The sequence below is a fragment of the Homalodisca vitripennis genome, chromosome 4 (genome assembly GCF_021130785.1).
Source record: "Homalodisca vitripennis isolate AUS2020 chromosome 4, UT_GWSS_2.1, whole genome shotgun sequence".
NCBI classification, from domain to species: Eukaryota; Metazoa; Arthropoda; class Insecta; order Hemiptera; family Cicadellidae; genus Homalodisca; species Homalodisca vitripennis.
In genome coordinates, this window is record NC_060210.1 from 145,585,198 (window position 1) to 145,602,215 (window position 17,018).

Below are 17,018 nucleotides of genomic sequence, written 5' to 3' on the forward strand. Positions count from 1 at the left end.
TTATATATTACAATAAACGTGTTTTTATTAAAACTGTTTAAAACTATTTTAAAATTCTAAACCAATCACTACTTTTATTTGGTATTACGTTTTATAGCTATTGTAGCGTAAAATTTTGCTCTGGACATAATATTACGCGAAGTTATATTGTTCCTTTTTTGTTTTGATGTTTGCCGTAACATTGCGCAAGAACCATTTCTACCTAAAACACCGCGCGTAACAGTATTTATACTAGATATCATCACTTCCTTGGTCCTCTGTTATTATTGTTAGCACATAGGTTAGCTCGCAATATTCAGTTCAGTCAGCTATCGCATAATGTTTGTTGTGTATAACCAATATAAGTATTTTATGGCGAGATTTATATTGTTTATTGTACCATTGGAAGAACCGAAGCTTAAATAAACGATTAGCTTAGATTGCGTGAAGGAGAACCTGACATGGAAACAGAAAACGACTTAGAAGGTCATATAAAATACAGTTTATAAAGAGATGGTTTACGATTCTGTTAATTCATAATACACAATTTAAAAATCTGGTTGAAATATTACAATTTGTAAAACACATGTAAATTGTACATGCATTATATTGTATCTACAACAATTATTGTGAGTTCAGTATTATATATTCAAAAAACTAAATTAGGAATGGTATAAAACACACGCAGTTAACAATGTTACTACCTAAAAACTTGAACTACTCAGAAGACACTTAGGAACAAAACAAGTCCTCCTTCAACCTTTTTTTCTAAACTTCCTGAAATGAGAGCTGGTAATCACCTTTCAAGAAGTCGTTAAGTCGCAATTGTCACTGTACCCACGCTAATAAGTCTCCCATTGCATTCTTAACCCCTAAACTTTGCAAGGTGTATATGTTTTTTGTGTTCTATATTACAATCACTGCTCTACTGTAATATTTTCAGTTTAAGTACTGCATCATTCAACTTTTTCAACCTCGCAATGTACTATTGCCAGTGTACCCACGTTATGAATCCACTGACTGCATGTTTAATCTTAAATCTGACTCGCTAACTATATGTATTCAGTTTATGTGTTACTTTATTAAATTTTTTCAATCTCACAATTAAATTTTACAATTTTCACTATATCACCGCTGTGCAATGAGTCCACCAATTGTATTCTTTAACATAAACCTGACTGTTTATGGGTGTTTTTTCTTCTATATCACGATCACTGCTTACTTGTAGTATCTTCAGTTTAAGTGTTGCTTTATTTAAATTTGTCAACCTCACAAACACAATGTGAGCCTTACAGATTTGAATCCCATTAGCTCTAGTACCGTATTTATGTTTTGCCGTATATCTCTATTCAATATAAAACCATTCCTTCTATTTGAAAGTTGTATTTGAAACAAAAACCATAAAAAATGTTGCTATCGTTTTTTATTCCATATAAAAGTTTTAGGGCACGTTTCTCGACGTAGGTGACTTTAAAATAAAAAACTATAAGTCATCAAAAATTTAAAATTACAAGCGCCTTTTTTACATAATATAGAGAGGAGGGTATAGATTTGACATAAAAAATTATCTTAAATCCTAATTTTTTTAATCTTTAATATTTAACAAGTACTAGAAATTGTATTAACTTCTTTTAATTTCTTGAGATAGAAAATAAATTTAACTTCTTCTAATCTTTTTGAAGTGACATAGTGAACATGACATGTTTTAATACAGATTTATAATTCACCTCTATATCGCATGTTTTATTCCTTATAATTATGTATCAAACGTAAAAACTTGTTATTTCATCATTTTAATTGGTGGCCACTTTATATGGAAACATCCTCTCCACATTTTTAATACTCAACCTGTAGATTTTAAAGAGTCATATAAATAAAAATATTACATGATTATATTAAAATATTACTACATTAAGTGGGATTTTATTAATATAAAAATATGTTATTCAAACCCTGTCATGTAAAAACAGTTTCTTCTTATATTCAGCAACAATAAACATGATTTAAAAGACACTTATATCATATCTTTTTATATGAGAATTATAATATTTATGTACATAGTTGCATAGTACGTGCGATAGATATCCAACAATAATGTGGGATATAAATGTCAAAGTTGGGTTGTATTTTTGAATTCGGTAGAGTTTTGCTCAATGAAAGACTTACTCGGCTTTCAACGACATTACCATAAACGTCAGGGCAGGTCTTGTATGTAAATGGCGGCAATTTGAAACTACGAGCCACTTGTTAACTCTACACTTGACAAACTTCCAGAACAGAACGATTGAAATGGATCTTTGTACGGTGCATCGTCTAGTCTACCAAAGTAGATTTCTTCAGGGTTTAAAATTTGTTTATTCATTTTCAGTATAATTAGTTTGCATACTTAATTGTATGTGTTGATTTAACTTATGAGTATGTAAGAATTCTTTGGTTTATTGGTTATTAGATCGATTTTGGATCTTAAAAAATCCGAATTTAATAGTTTCGAGGGATATTAATGAAATAATTCTCGAATTTACTTATAATTACTATGCAGTCTAAATCTGGGCATGCATTACAAGTTAAAGCATTAAATTCTAGGAACTAAAAGCAAGTTTAAAATTTAGAAAAACACATCATCAGATGTCCTATAATCGATAGAGAGATTTTCCTTAAACACAATTGTCAGCCACGCTAGTTTTAGTAAAGGTATAAAAGAGTATTACAAAATTGGTTAAAAGTAAGAGGGAGCTAAAAATATGACCTGAAAATATTTTCCACAGATCATATTCTTCTTGAAACTAGCTTGAAGCAATATTCCTTCACTATATTCCTTCTTCCGTCAAGGAATATAGATACACTAGGAATATTTTTATCATCCCCAGAAGAGAGAAATAAACTAAAAATTCATGACTTTAAAAGGCTATTTAAGGTTAGTTAGATCTGATTTAATGTTACTTACGTGTCTGACGGTCGGGTTCAGTTGTAAAATTAAATGTAAAACGTCTCTGTTTTAGAAATAAAGTCATCTCTGCCTTTATCTTGAACATCAACAATATTTTTAGTGTAGTAAGCTAAGAAAATGTTTATCTAAGAAAACATTGTCATGTAATATTGTTACCCTTTATGAGACCCTCTTATTTGAAGATCTAATAAAATAGCGCCGCAGACGATCTATTACTTCTTTAGGGTAAATTACTGTATTGATTTACAAATCTGGTTTTATGCTTAAGAAGTGCAAATTAGCTCTTCGTTCATGTATAATGACAAGTATTGTAAAAATAACTGACACTATAAAATGATATTCATCTACATTTTGAGTTCTCCAGTAATGTTCTTTTAGTAATGGGTTCATTGGTAAAAATAACTTTAAAGTTCCTTCAATTGAAACGTCGCTAATATTAGATTTCAATACGACCTAATATTGAGGATTCTCTTCGATATAATACCGATAATCACTGAAAACGTTAGTTGAAATATCATATGTGGAAAAACTAAAATCCCAGGGGTCTAAATAGATAAACAGTAAAAAATTTCTTTGTGAAAAATTGCCATGTTTCAGAATACAACACAGCTGATACTCGCGAGATCAGACTAATATCAATAGTTGCCATCATGGCAATCATTATTAGAAATTGAAATTGACTAGCCATAGTAAAATCTATATCTCGCGGGGCGGAAAAATATTTACTTTTAGTCTGTTTAGTGGTTTGTCTCTTTCCGCACGATATTACGAAAACTGACAGGTCTATATACTTGAAATGTTCTATATAGCAAACTCTGAGTTAGGCGTTGGTGTAGTGTAGTCCATGTGATATAGCTCAGCGTTAGCAAATAATAATACATGATTCTTGTAGGAAACCATGGTGGCAAAAATAAAAATATCAAAATAAGTAAACTTTGAAATCAACTGAGTACTATCGTATGTGATTAACATTGAATACGAGTGGTTGACGGTTAAGAGTCAGTGACAAGATTTTGTTCCAAGGTACTTCTTCTTAATAGTACCATGTCTTCATAACAGGAATTTTTATTATTTAAACACTACTATAAAACCTCTCTTAAAATATCTCTTTTATGTGCCAGTTTCAAAGAATTTCTTTCTCACCCGTCAATCTGTCCGCAGTACTTTTTAAGAATAAGTTATAGACTTGTACTATCGCATACAACCTCACTGAGCTGTTACGGGACTCGTGATCTCCAACCTGGCTGGAGGCTGGAATCGGACTCTTCCCAAGTTCTGTTGACAATGTGCTTCAGAAACTTTGACGATTCTTTATCAAACCTTTTATAAAGGATAAACGCTAGGTCCACCACTATGATCCCGGATGAAAGTTTGGGATTCAGTGAAGTCATCGACTGTCACTGTCTCTGAGAAGGCAATTTTCCAAGGTCTGCACATATTAGCCTTCTTAAATTTCTTGGCAAGAGGAAATAACGACCATTTAGTAGCATATTATAAAATGTTACACTGCTGCACCGAGTTACAGCAGAAACTTTCCAGCCTATGGAATGAATGGATGGAGTTTATGCCATATAAACTTTTGAAATGGAAGAGCGCATTACACTTTTGAAATTTAATAGCATCTGAACTATGTAACCGAATCTGCATTAACGAATTAAAACTTCAACGAAGAAAGACTTTTGTAGCGTAAACATTTTCTAGATGATTAAATTACGATTTCCGAATTTATAAGATAATTTTTAAAAACTCACCGTAAACGAGGTGTATTATTTGTATGAAGAGGAGGAGAGACGTTTGTTCCTAGTTGTTTTTATGTAGAGAGAATAACAGTGCCATCTCTCAACGGTCCTGTTTCTCTAGAAGTAGGTCAGAGGAAGTCATTAATGAAAACCTCACGTAATACTGTGAAATATTTGTAAAACTATTCATCTGCTTTTCTTAGTTTATTTTCAGATTTTCCACCATTGATGACTAATATAGCGACAATGCACACGGTCAGTTTTGGTTGGTGTTTATTATGGTCTATATTTATTTCTTGTATCTGATTTTGAAAGTTAAAATAATATTACAAATATACTGTGAAGACATAAAATAAACACGTCAATGAAAATCTAATTTCGCGTATGCCTACATTATATTTTCAATAAAGTGGATATAAAAGAGATATCCCACACGAGTGTCATGATCTTATCGCAATATATTCAACCATGTAACCTGTTATCAATGTAAAACTAAAGGAAAGGAAAAGGAAAGGGAAAGGAAATAACCACTAGTAACATCTGAACATAAAGTGTTTAGTAATTTTGAAGCTTGAATATTTTTATACAATAATATAATTATATAATATATGAGTTTTAGGGAACTGTCAATATATTTACTATCAATGATTCATTTTCTTTTACAAATCACTTTATATGTATGTATCTGGTAATGATTACCAACTTGTAATTATTACGTGGCTAAGGTAAAATTTTATTTCTTAAACCAGTAACCAGTCCGCTATTATTATCAAAACTCCTTTTCCATTTTGTTTAGAACTTTTTATGAAAAACTCATACTTGGAAAGAAAATTTTCTTTTAAAATTGTAATTTTTCTCTATGCAGTATACGTGATTTTATTATAATAGAATAAGTCGGTTTCAACCAGTTAATTTACGTTATTGTTTACGTTTATTAAGGAAATTTTCTCTAATGCAAATTTGCAAAAGTATGTAGTCTCATTTCTAAACATATTAATAGACTTGATCTTGTCCGAATTTTCAGAACAAGAGTGTACATAAAAAGGGGAATCACAACAAAGCCTACAAAGTTTAGTAAACTGCTCTTAACAGCTGTCATCCCTGATAAGTTGAAGCTGTGCTTGAGGATCTCTACGATAACAGAGCACACATACCTAAAGGAAAAAATAAAATTGGAAATCACATTATTATTTAACAATCTTCATTGCGTATATTTATTTTATATAATTTCGTTAATTAGACAGAAAATATTTCTGTGCAATTAAGAATAATCGCAGTGATATAAAAGGCTCACTTTCTCAGGTAAATTCGAATACTTTTATTGTGTTTTCGTACAAAGACTTGTAAGATAATTTACATTTAATGAAGATAAATTAAAGTCCTTCTTACGAATGTCGAATTATCTAAAGCATTACAACAATTTTTAGAAACTGTTAAAGCGACTTTAGGTCCCTAAAACCTTTTCTTCTATTGGATATAAATAAAAACCTATCACTCTCTAGATTTTAATTTGTGGATTTAAACATATCTAACCCCACGAGCTTCTGTGTTATAAATGTTAATCCCACTAATATTATAAATGCGAAAGTTTGAATGTCTGGATAATTGGATGTTTGGATGTTTGGAGGTTTGTCCTCGAATCACGCTGAAACTGCTATACGGATTATGCTGAAATTTGGAACAGGTAAAGCATTTGGTCTGAATTAACATATAGAGTGATTTTTTACTACCCATAACACATTAATTTCGCCAAATAAAGCCTAATTGAAATTAAAATTTAGTTTGTTTACATTCGTATGTTATGATAAGAACAAAACGTATTTTGACAGCTGTTGACAGCTATAGCTCGAAAAACTTTCTGAAACATCTGTTTACCTTTGAATTTTATCAATAATAAGTAAACAGTGCTTGATCGGTAGTGTAATGCAGATAGTAAATAAAACATTAATATATAAACTTTACTCCAGATTGCGCCATTGACGAATTAAAATCATCTAATGCATTAAATACTGTTATAAAACTAACCTTAATGAACAAAGTTATGAATGTTTTCAAGTTTTCAATGTTTTGTAAGTTACTTTAAACTGGCGAGCTTCCTTGACATTATGATATTACATTTTAACAATGGCTAATAGAAAAAACAGAAACATGAATACTAACATGCCTCAACGATTAATTATTTCCCTGGCTACATTCCAAAAAACAAGTATAACGCAAAACTTTAATAACGATTATTTTGGAAAGTTGCAAAACCTTAATAAGAATTTCCCTCTTATACTGAAAGTACATAGTAAGTAGGTACATAGTACATAATAAACAGATGATTATCGAACACACAATCATGAGTTGCTCAAACTGTTATTCTCAGTCCACTAACTAACTAAAGCTGATTTGTTACAACATTAGTTATAATATTAAAAGTAAATTATACACGACTAATGGAATGACGACTGTGAATCTAGCTTGCACTTTAATGTCCTCGTATATACTTAAAGCAATAAAACGCTGCGTCTTATCCTAGACTTCGAATTCGTAGTAAACGTCTTTAACTGGAATAGCGTGTCACCTGTCAATTAAGTGCGCTTGCAAAATTTGCATCGATGTCAATTGCTGACCTTGGCCTGACCTTGTCAAATTTACACGTCCACGATAAGCAGTTATCAGAAATAGATGTTCAAGGCAAGCACTAATGAAAGAAAGTAAACCCTTAGTGGAAGTCAATAACAATTTATTTTCTGTATTAATCTCGAAATTATCCTGATAAGGTATTATATCTTGGTATTATACCAAATATAAAGGTATTATATTTGGGTATTAGCTCTTTGTTGACCTGATACACATACACATAAAATAATCTTTTCTATAACTATAAGCTTTATAGTACAGAGACTGACGTAATAAATAAAGCTAATACACGATACCATGATGTCCTTTATGTGTACCTATACGATAACATGGCTAAAATATGAATGTTTTTACTTTACTTTAAAAGTTGTATGAGCTAGAAATATTAGCTTCCAAACAAACAAAATTTGACAAATACCAATTAAAAATTAAATCTAAATGATACATTGTACTACTCTATTAAGTCAAAATAACCTCTACCGTAATATTTATTTTAATATTAATATATGAATTAGTGCCTTAATATTCGGCAGTGGATATAATTTTGGTTAAGTTAAAATTTTCGATGCCAGTCATGTTGCTGGATTACATTAGTTGGCTCTCGGCTTCTGTATCTATATAAAGTAAACAGCTATCCTGTATGCCAGTCATGTCACCATTACATTAGTGTTCACCCAATAACCAGGCAATTGTGGTTCCAGTATACAAAGGCATTCGAGTGTTTGTGATGAATGAAGGCAGAATAAAGGGAGCGTTCCCGGGCACAACTATGCATAAGTAAGCTGCACACGTTTTACTCGTGAATAGAATGTGTGTACTGCACTGATTGCAGCCCGCATTCAATCATTGCTCGAAAATATAATGCAAGTATTTATGGAGTCTAGGCCTTAATGTCCTATATTGATAATTAACTTTACTAAACCTCGAATCCGTAATGATTTTGAAATAGTTATTTCTTTCATGCCTTCTTTTTTGTTACAGTTATTTCTTTTGTTTCACCAACAATATCAATTTTGTTCCATCGTAATGATAAAGAACATGTTTACCAGGAAAGTAATTTATACTAAAGTTTGGCTTTTCTTTTCCCCTGGATCTAATAAACGTGAATGATAATATTTATTTTAAAACATAAAACGTATACCGTTAAATATAAGTAATACCATTCATTCATTCAGAAATAAATACGTTGTTATTTTGTATCTACACTCTAATTTAAAATGTACATTTAAATGTAAATGAATAACACAGAACACTTTGTAAATCGTTCTAATCAGCGTTGATTATATTATGTAATTATGTTACTCAGACCCTTGACAGTGCTTTATTGTCAGTGATTAATGTAAACAGTGTTACCTCCATGTAATTTCTAAATTTATTTACTGCATGGTCGAGTACCAAAGCTTCTTTTAAATACACAAAAAGAGTCTTCATCCCTACATCATTACATTTGTTAGAAAGCGATAGTCCTAGCCATTCCGTCCACTTTCTCTATCATACAGCTTCCTTCATGTACAGAATAAAAGGATTGTTATCATCTAGTATTTATAACACCGGAAGAGTCATTACACATTTTTCATTTTCTCAAAACTCAGTTAGCAACCCTCTGTTGACTCGAGCTTCCTGTTCTTCTTTCTGAATTTATTTATACAATTAGAACCTTTTCTAAGTGTCTATTCTTTCTTATTGTAGACGTTTTTGAAGAACGTATTTTAGTACTTTTTCACTTATTATATAACCAGTAACTCAATCATTTACAGTCAACCCTTACCTTATCTGGGTTTACTGTTTATTCTGTAAAAGATAGCCAGACACTTAGATAAATTTACTGTGAGTAAATTTATTTTATATTCAAAACAATCACATTGTATTTTTGGTACAAAACAAATCAGAATAAAACTATATACACATGATTGAAAAGACGGTATTTTACAATTACACACTGGAATTACTTCAGGTACTCTTTAAAAATAATCTTATATATCGCAAATTATTAAGAACACAGTAAAAAATAACCAAAGTAAATGTCTTAAACACAGGATAATAATTGATAATACCACACACTATTCAATAATAATAATAATACACAGTCATTAAGATGGATTAAGAAAATAAAATTACTTAGACCATTTCATTCTCAAGATATTGTGCTGAAAACACAAGAAAAAGAACGGAAATGAAATTTCTATAGCATTTTGATTTTTAGGTTTTGCTTACGCTCAGCCAATAAAACAATTAAGATGCTTTTTAATTTGGTTCAAAATTATCTTTCATAATATACGATGGGTAGTTTCAACAGTTAGTCAGTCAAACATATACGAGAAATAATATAAACTCTATGATGTCAGTACAATTACTAGTACAGGTACAGCATGAATATATTATCTCCCTGTGTAAGCTTTCATGTTTGGAGTGGAAATGCAAATAGACTTTAATGTATTTCAGGACAGACCATAACACAGTTTACGTTATATAAGCCGGTTCATAGTGCGTGGTACATTGTAAATGCTCAAACTAATGCAATCTGAATCTTCTAAGCTTTATTAGTAAATTAATTCTGCACATAAAAGTCAATAAATGTAAAGTCTCAAAACAGGTAAAATAATTGTATTTGTCGCCATTATTTTGAAGCTTGAGAATATATCTTAGATTTAAGATATCGTAGACTGAAAGGATTTGCACCCCATATCTAAAAATTGGTGTTTACCTTTGAGTTAAACCTACACATGTTACAGCAAAAATCTATGAGTCATTTATATTTGGGTAACTCTATGAATTTCTAGGAACGAAAGATTACTACTTGCAAGTATGAATAGCTGTTTAGAGGAACACAGCAGGTGCCTCCCCTTTCATCCAAGATGACATGAATGAAATATAGCCCCCATTACCCCTCCTTACGGTATCTTAACAGGGTAAACAGGAAGTATCAAACATAATATCTAAATGGTTGAAACCAAACATAGCCATCATAATTAACATGCTCTGATGGCTAATTTATGTGAAAGTTGCAGTATGGCAGCCACAAACTATAAACAATACTTTATGAAACTTATACTTAACTACTTAAAATAAAGACGGGCAATTTAAATTATCTAAATGATTGAACATATGTATTATTATATGTTTATACAAACAATTTAAAAAGCAAAATTAAATAGTTTCAAAGCAAAGTTCTAGGCAGATCTTATAGGATTTAAGTATTATTATTTTTAAAGATTTAGACACAATTTAACTTCATAGTACAATATTTACAGCATGCCTACTGTTAAATCATCCTCAAATCATAGGATTCCATTTAAACAAATAATACATCTTCAATTTGTTTTTATTAGGTATAAAATATATAAATGAAAAAATGTATAGATAGTAATCAATAACTATTACGAGATAGTTTTCCATACATTATTAGCTATACAGTCATATAAATTGCTTATTGGTCAAACTTCTAAACACGGATATGTATTATTGGTAGTTTTTTTGGGTTAACTTGCGTTGGCTAAATATTACAGTACTTTCGTTGTGTTGAAAATGATTGTATACGTTTTAATCATATAAAATCTTGACATAATAAATATTTTTAAGAGCTTAGAAATATATTTGACAGTCGTTATCAGTCGCTCGAGCTGTGCGGTCGCTATCTCTGTCCGTACGAGACTCAAAGGTCAACTGCGGCACGTGTGGTGATCGGCTTGTTCAGACAATCTATATTTATTGTAAAAGTTCATTTTGTACACTAAAATGCCAGTTATCTGCGGGGTGTGTGTGCGGTTCCGAATGTAGCAGTGAAAATGAATCGATTAAATGTGTTTGATTGTGCCAGAGTGTTTTCCACCTAGCCTGTATTTCTGAAGAAAATCAGGACTCTATTAAAACTCGAGGTGCGAAAAGTTATTGGCAGTGCGCTGTTTGCAGACCTGTCAATTCTACATCAATAGCAAGTAGTAGATCTACTCCAGCAACCCCTGTCACTAAAGAATTTCTAATACAAACTTTGGAGGCATTTAAATCTGAGATGTTTGTAGAGTTGAGGCGTAATGCTAAGGAGTTCACCGAGTTTCGTACCTCTCTAGATTTTTTCTCTGAGAAAATTGACAAGAGCAATGAGTTGATGGAGGAGTTAAAGCTAGCCTGTAATAAAACAGAAAAAGAAAATGGAAGAAATAAAAGAAGAAAACAGAGTCCTTAAGAAATCCGTTGCCACTTTGGAACAAAGATTAAGAAATATGGAGCAGTATTCTAGACAGACCAACGTTGAAATTAACGGTGTCCCAGAAACAAACGGAGAGCATATGGAGGAGTTGCTAAAGGATGTTGCGAGCTCAATCGGTCTGGAACTGAAGAAGGAGAGGGTGATCGCAGCTCACAGGGTGCCAACATTCAGCCGAAACAGAACACCGCCGATCATCGTGAAGTTCACGACGAGGCAGGACCGGGATGACTGGCTCCAAGCCTTCAAGGAGGTACGACCAATAACGGCGGACAAGATCAATCGGCACTTCAACAAGGACAAGATCTTCATAAACGAGCACCTGTCACCTGAAAATAAACAGCTTCTAGGCAGAGTCAAGGAAGCAGCACGGTCCAAGGGGATACAAGTATGTGTGGAGCAGGGAGGGAAAGATTTTTGTGAGGAGGGAAAATGGAGAGAAGTGCATCAGGATCGATGTTTCGGACGACTTGGGGAAGCTGTAAAACCAAGCGAAAGCAGTGAAGCAAGTGAAGTAATATGTGAGTTAAATAATACTGAATAAATATTACGAAAATAATAGTTAAAAAACTACTTAGAAAATGTTTGTTTGTTTTACTGTATTATTTATTAGCCTAAAATGCTAGTTTACTTTATTCAAGCATGTGCTTATGTATTTTTCTTGTTTTGTATTTTTTCTTACATTGAATCATGGTAGACAAATGTGTAATTCTAAATAGTATAAATGATAGTTTTTTTCTCTTCCAACTCCAACAGTTTAAATATATTTCACATAAATATTAGAAGTTTAAGGAAAATTTTGACACTTTCATGGCCAATGTACATATGTTAAATAATTCGATAGATATTATTGTTATGACTGAAATATGGATTTATGAAGAGGAAGTATCACATTATAAAATTACTGGTTATAAATCATTTTACAAAACAAACGAGCAGTATAGAGCAGGAGGCGTAATTGTTTACATTAAAGATGATATTTTAGTTCGAGATAGGGGATTAACCATTGAATCAGCTGATATGTTAGTTTTAGAAATTAAGTTTAGAAATATTATGTTTAACTTAGTTAGCTTGTACAGGTTACACAGTTTCTCTGTAAACAATTTTTATTTGATTTAGAAAAAATCATTCCAAATTTAAGTTATAACGTAATTTATATAGGCGATATTTTGGTTAATAATAACATAAGCAGCAGTTATCTGTCGCTTATGAATAATAACGGATTCTTATGTTTTATTGATAAGTTTACCAGAGGAAAAAATGATTCTGCTTCCTGTATTGATCACCTTTTTATTCGATTTAAAAATTCCAATTTGTTTAGGGCTGCAATATTTAATGTCGACATAACGGATCATTTTTTAATAGGCCTCGTTGCAAATTTTGAGAACGAAATGAACAATGTCCATAAGGATGTCATATTAACCAAGAAAATTCTGGATTTTGAAAGCTTAAAAAATCAACTTAGTGATTTAACGATTTGGAATAATGTATTACAAAGTACTGATGTAAATGAGGCATTAAATGAGTTTTATGAGATTCTCTATAAGCACATTGAGGACCACAGTCAGATTAAATTTTTGTAGACCTGGAGTGGTGAAGGCAAAAATGAGAAGTCCATGGATGAATGAACGAATAATAAAGAAAATTAAAATAAGAAATAAACTGGCAATCAAGAACAGAAGTAGGCCGTATGACACACATTTCAAACAATATTACACGCGCTTTAAAGAAAAACTAGAAAATGAAATAGTGAAAATAAAAAATAATTATTATAGGCGCTTATTCGAATTGCAAGAGGGAAATATTGCTAGTCAGCGGAAGTTAATACATAGTTTTACAGATAAGAAGGATCAACAAGCGATAGCTCAGATAAGAGATGAACAGGGTAACACAGTATCTGATCCGATAACAATGGCGCAGTTGTTCATTGAATACTTCGTATCTGCACCGGGCAAAGTCGAGTCAGGCCTACCTGGGGGCAATGGTCTTGATACTTCTGGTTTTTACAATTGCCACAATTATTTATTCTTGAAGCCAGTTTTTAGCGAAGAGGTGTTAAAAATAATTAATAATTTAAAAAATAAAAAGTCAACTGGATGCGATTTTCTTTCTGTACAACTTATAAAAAGTGTTGGATTCGTTATAGCAGAGGTTATAGCAGCATTAATAAATTTGAGTTTTAGCAGTGGTGTTTTCCCAAGTAAAACTGAAAGAGTCAAATTGTTGTGCCCATTCATAAGAAAGGCTCGAAAGACTTAATTCAACATTACAGACTGTTTGCTCTTTTTATCTGTAATATCCAAGATTATAGAGAAATGCATGAAAGACAGGTTGATTGATTTTTTAAACAATAAACACTTCTTTAGTCCTAATCAGTATGGTTTTATCAAAGGGAAAAACACAGAAGGAGCTATATTAACATTTGTAGAACAAATTTACATTAGTTTTAATAATAACTATAAAGCAGCTGGAGTTTTTATTGATTTTTGTAAGGCATTTGACCTGGTTAACCATAAGATTTTATTAAAGAAATTGGAACTCTTAGGAGTAAGAGGTAACACTTTAAAAACTGGTTTGCAGGCTACCTTAAAAATCGAGAACAGAAAGTTAAAATATCAATTGCATTCAGTAACGCGAAGATTGTTAATACAGGAGTCCCCCAAGGCTCCGTTCTTGGTCCAACGTTGTTTCTAATTTTCATAAATGACTTGCTGAGATTACCATTAAATGGAAAAATTATAGGGTTTGCTGATGATATTGCGATTAGATATTCTGAAAAACAATGGGGAAAACATCTGGAATCATATTAGAGAAGATTTGATAAAAGTCAGGAAATGGTGTGAAAACAACAGAATGGTCTTGAATGCCTCTAAGACTAAGTTTATAAATTTTGACTTAAAAGGATACCAATTCAATAATGTGCTAAAATTTCATAGATTAGATTGTCAAGCCATTTCAAACTGCAATTGTGAAATTATTGATCAAGTTGAACAAATTAAATATTTAGGAATAAACATTGATGAAAAACTGAGCTGGAAACCGCATATAAACAGCATTCAAGTAGGTTTAAGAAGAAATATCAGAAGTTTTTATTTTTTAAGGAAATTTATTGATGATAAATTAATGAGAACACTTTATTTTGCGCTAATTCATTCTAAATTGAATTATGGGATAGAAAATTGGGGAGCTGCTGACAATATAACCATACAACCGTTGAATGTAACACAAAACCACTTCGTAAGAATAATTGCAAAAAGGAAAAGATATGAATCTGCATTACCTATTTATAAATATCTAAGAATATTACCACTAAAATATTTATTTTTATTCGAAGTATTAAAAATTTTCGATGAGAAAAGTGGAAACAGGAATGACAGAGTTTACCAAAGAACAAGAGGTGACATACTGGGGCTGTTTCATGAGACCGAAGGTAAATAAGTTGGCTTTTAAATTGTATTAATATTGATAGCTTTTTTCAAATTTTAGTTTAGGAATTTGTACAGTTTTATATTAAAAAATTTTAATTTGTAAAGTTATAATTGAAAAAATGTTATGTTTAAAATAATGTTAACTGTGGGGTGTGCACACTGCAGATTAACCGCACGATGTACTTGTTAAGTTTTGACTGATCATTATACAATGAAGTACAACTTTCAGTTGAGCTAGCCACGCTTACTGGATACTGTGGCTAGTAATTCCTACCAGTACTGATGTAAATTTTTTGTAAACCATATTCTCTGGAATAAAGTATATTCTATTCTATATTCTATTCTATTCCAATAATAGTAACAGCCATTGTCTTTTAAAAAATAGGAAAGTAATTTGTTCTATCCTTTTCCGATCCTGCTGAGCATCCTTTACCAAGAGATTTATTACATGGATTTGGGCGCTTTAAAAAGATACAACCGGAAATATGTATAGATATATTATAGATTCATTTTGATATTATTACTTAAAAGCAAATTGGACATGAATTGGAATTCATGTTATTCGGTGATACACTCCTACCTACTCCAGATACTAGGTCTACTAACTAGTGTACTAAGCACGTGTCAGTATAGAGGGCTTTGTGTCTCTCTACTGACCTCAGTATCATCTCCCGCTCCTGTTCCCTAATTAATAATTACCGCAGTTGTCAGAGTGCCAAACAATATTTTGACAGCCGAGACATCATGGGGCAGTTAATAATGATGTTTACTGTCACGGTGGCATTTTCCTAAAAAAGCGTCATGTTATATCTGACAGAGAGGTGACACTATTTTTATTTTCATTAGGAAAAGATCATGAGCCCTGTTTCTGGCAAAACGGGAAAATATTTTACACCGAATTTTCACTGCTTGATTATTCTCAACTAATCATATTAATTATAAATTTTATATGTATAGGGAAACCCTTTTGCATAAAAAGTCATCAAACTAATTTTCTGTTGAAAATGATTTTGTTAAACGCCACTGATCTTTGTAAATATTAAGTAGACTTCATAAATCTTTATTATAAAAAATTTATGCAATACATACTATATTATGTTTACCAATTATATTATATTCCTAACCAATTAATTCCCTCCTGTGATTTGTAGGAAATATATCGAATTACCATGATGTTATCAATCTAAAAACTGCTTAAGATTCCTGACCATACTATAACCTAACACTATGGTGGTGTAGGTTGTGTTGTCAAAGTGTTAAATGTGACATTGTATTTATAACCGTGAATGAAGACACCTAATAAAGTTATACAGTGTGAGCAGAAACATCTCATAGAACACATTAACTTTGTATATTTCTCCACGTTTGATCCTGAAATAAACTTGAGGTGCCAGATCAAAAGACGTGTGGAATTCAACCTCTTCAGATTAGTTTAACAGCCCATGAGTCATAACCCACGTTGAAAAGAATAACACATGGGATTATAATTTATAGGAATAAACTTACACGACCATTACTATTTTATCACTTTTATATTTGTAGTTAAATGTTTTCGTGTATACTTATCTTATTAATTGTATCGTTATTATTTTCCATAAATATCTTTCTGCGGCCTGTTACGTCACTACACTAGTTACCATTGACTTAATTAGTGTAAACGTTATGTAACGCTTTAGATCTGTAGCTGTGCACAACCGAGAGCCTTGAAACAAGTTAATGTAACAGAACCAATTACGTTACTTTCATAAATAATCTTTAAATTAACATTTAATAATATGCTAACTAATCAATAACTATGTATGTACGGGGCAGAAGTTTAAAAATTAATAATCGGAGGACCAATTATGAAAATAAAAATAAAACAATGTGCAGAATGGCGGGAAAGTGGGCAGGTAACAAGAGGTGAGAGGAGAATACAACACAAGTGATGGAGTTTTAACAGTACCTTGGAAAACTCGCTGTGTGTAGAGATCCACAGGGGGAAGCAGCAACGACAGGAGTGCTTAGGCGCGACGTAATTGGCGCGTAGCGAACGGGCGTCACCGCTGGCGGCCGCGGTTAGAACGACGAATAATCCGCACTGGACACTGTCTTCT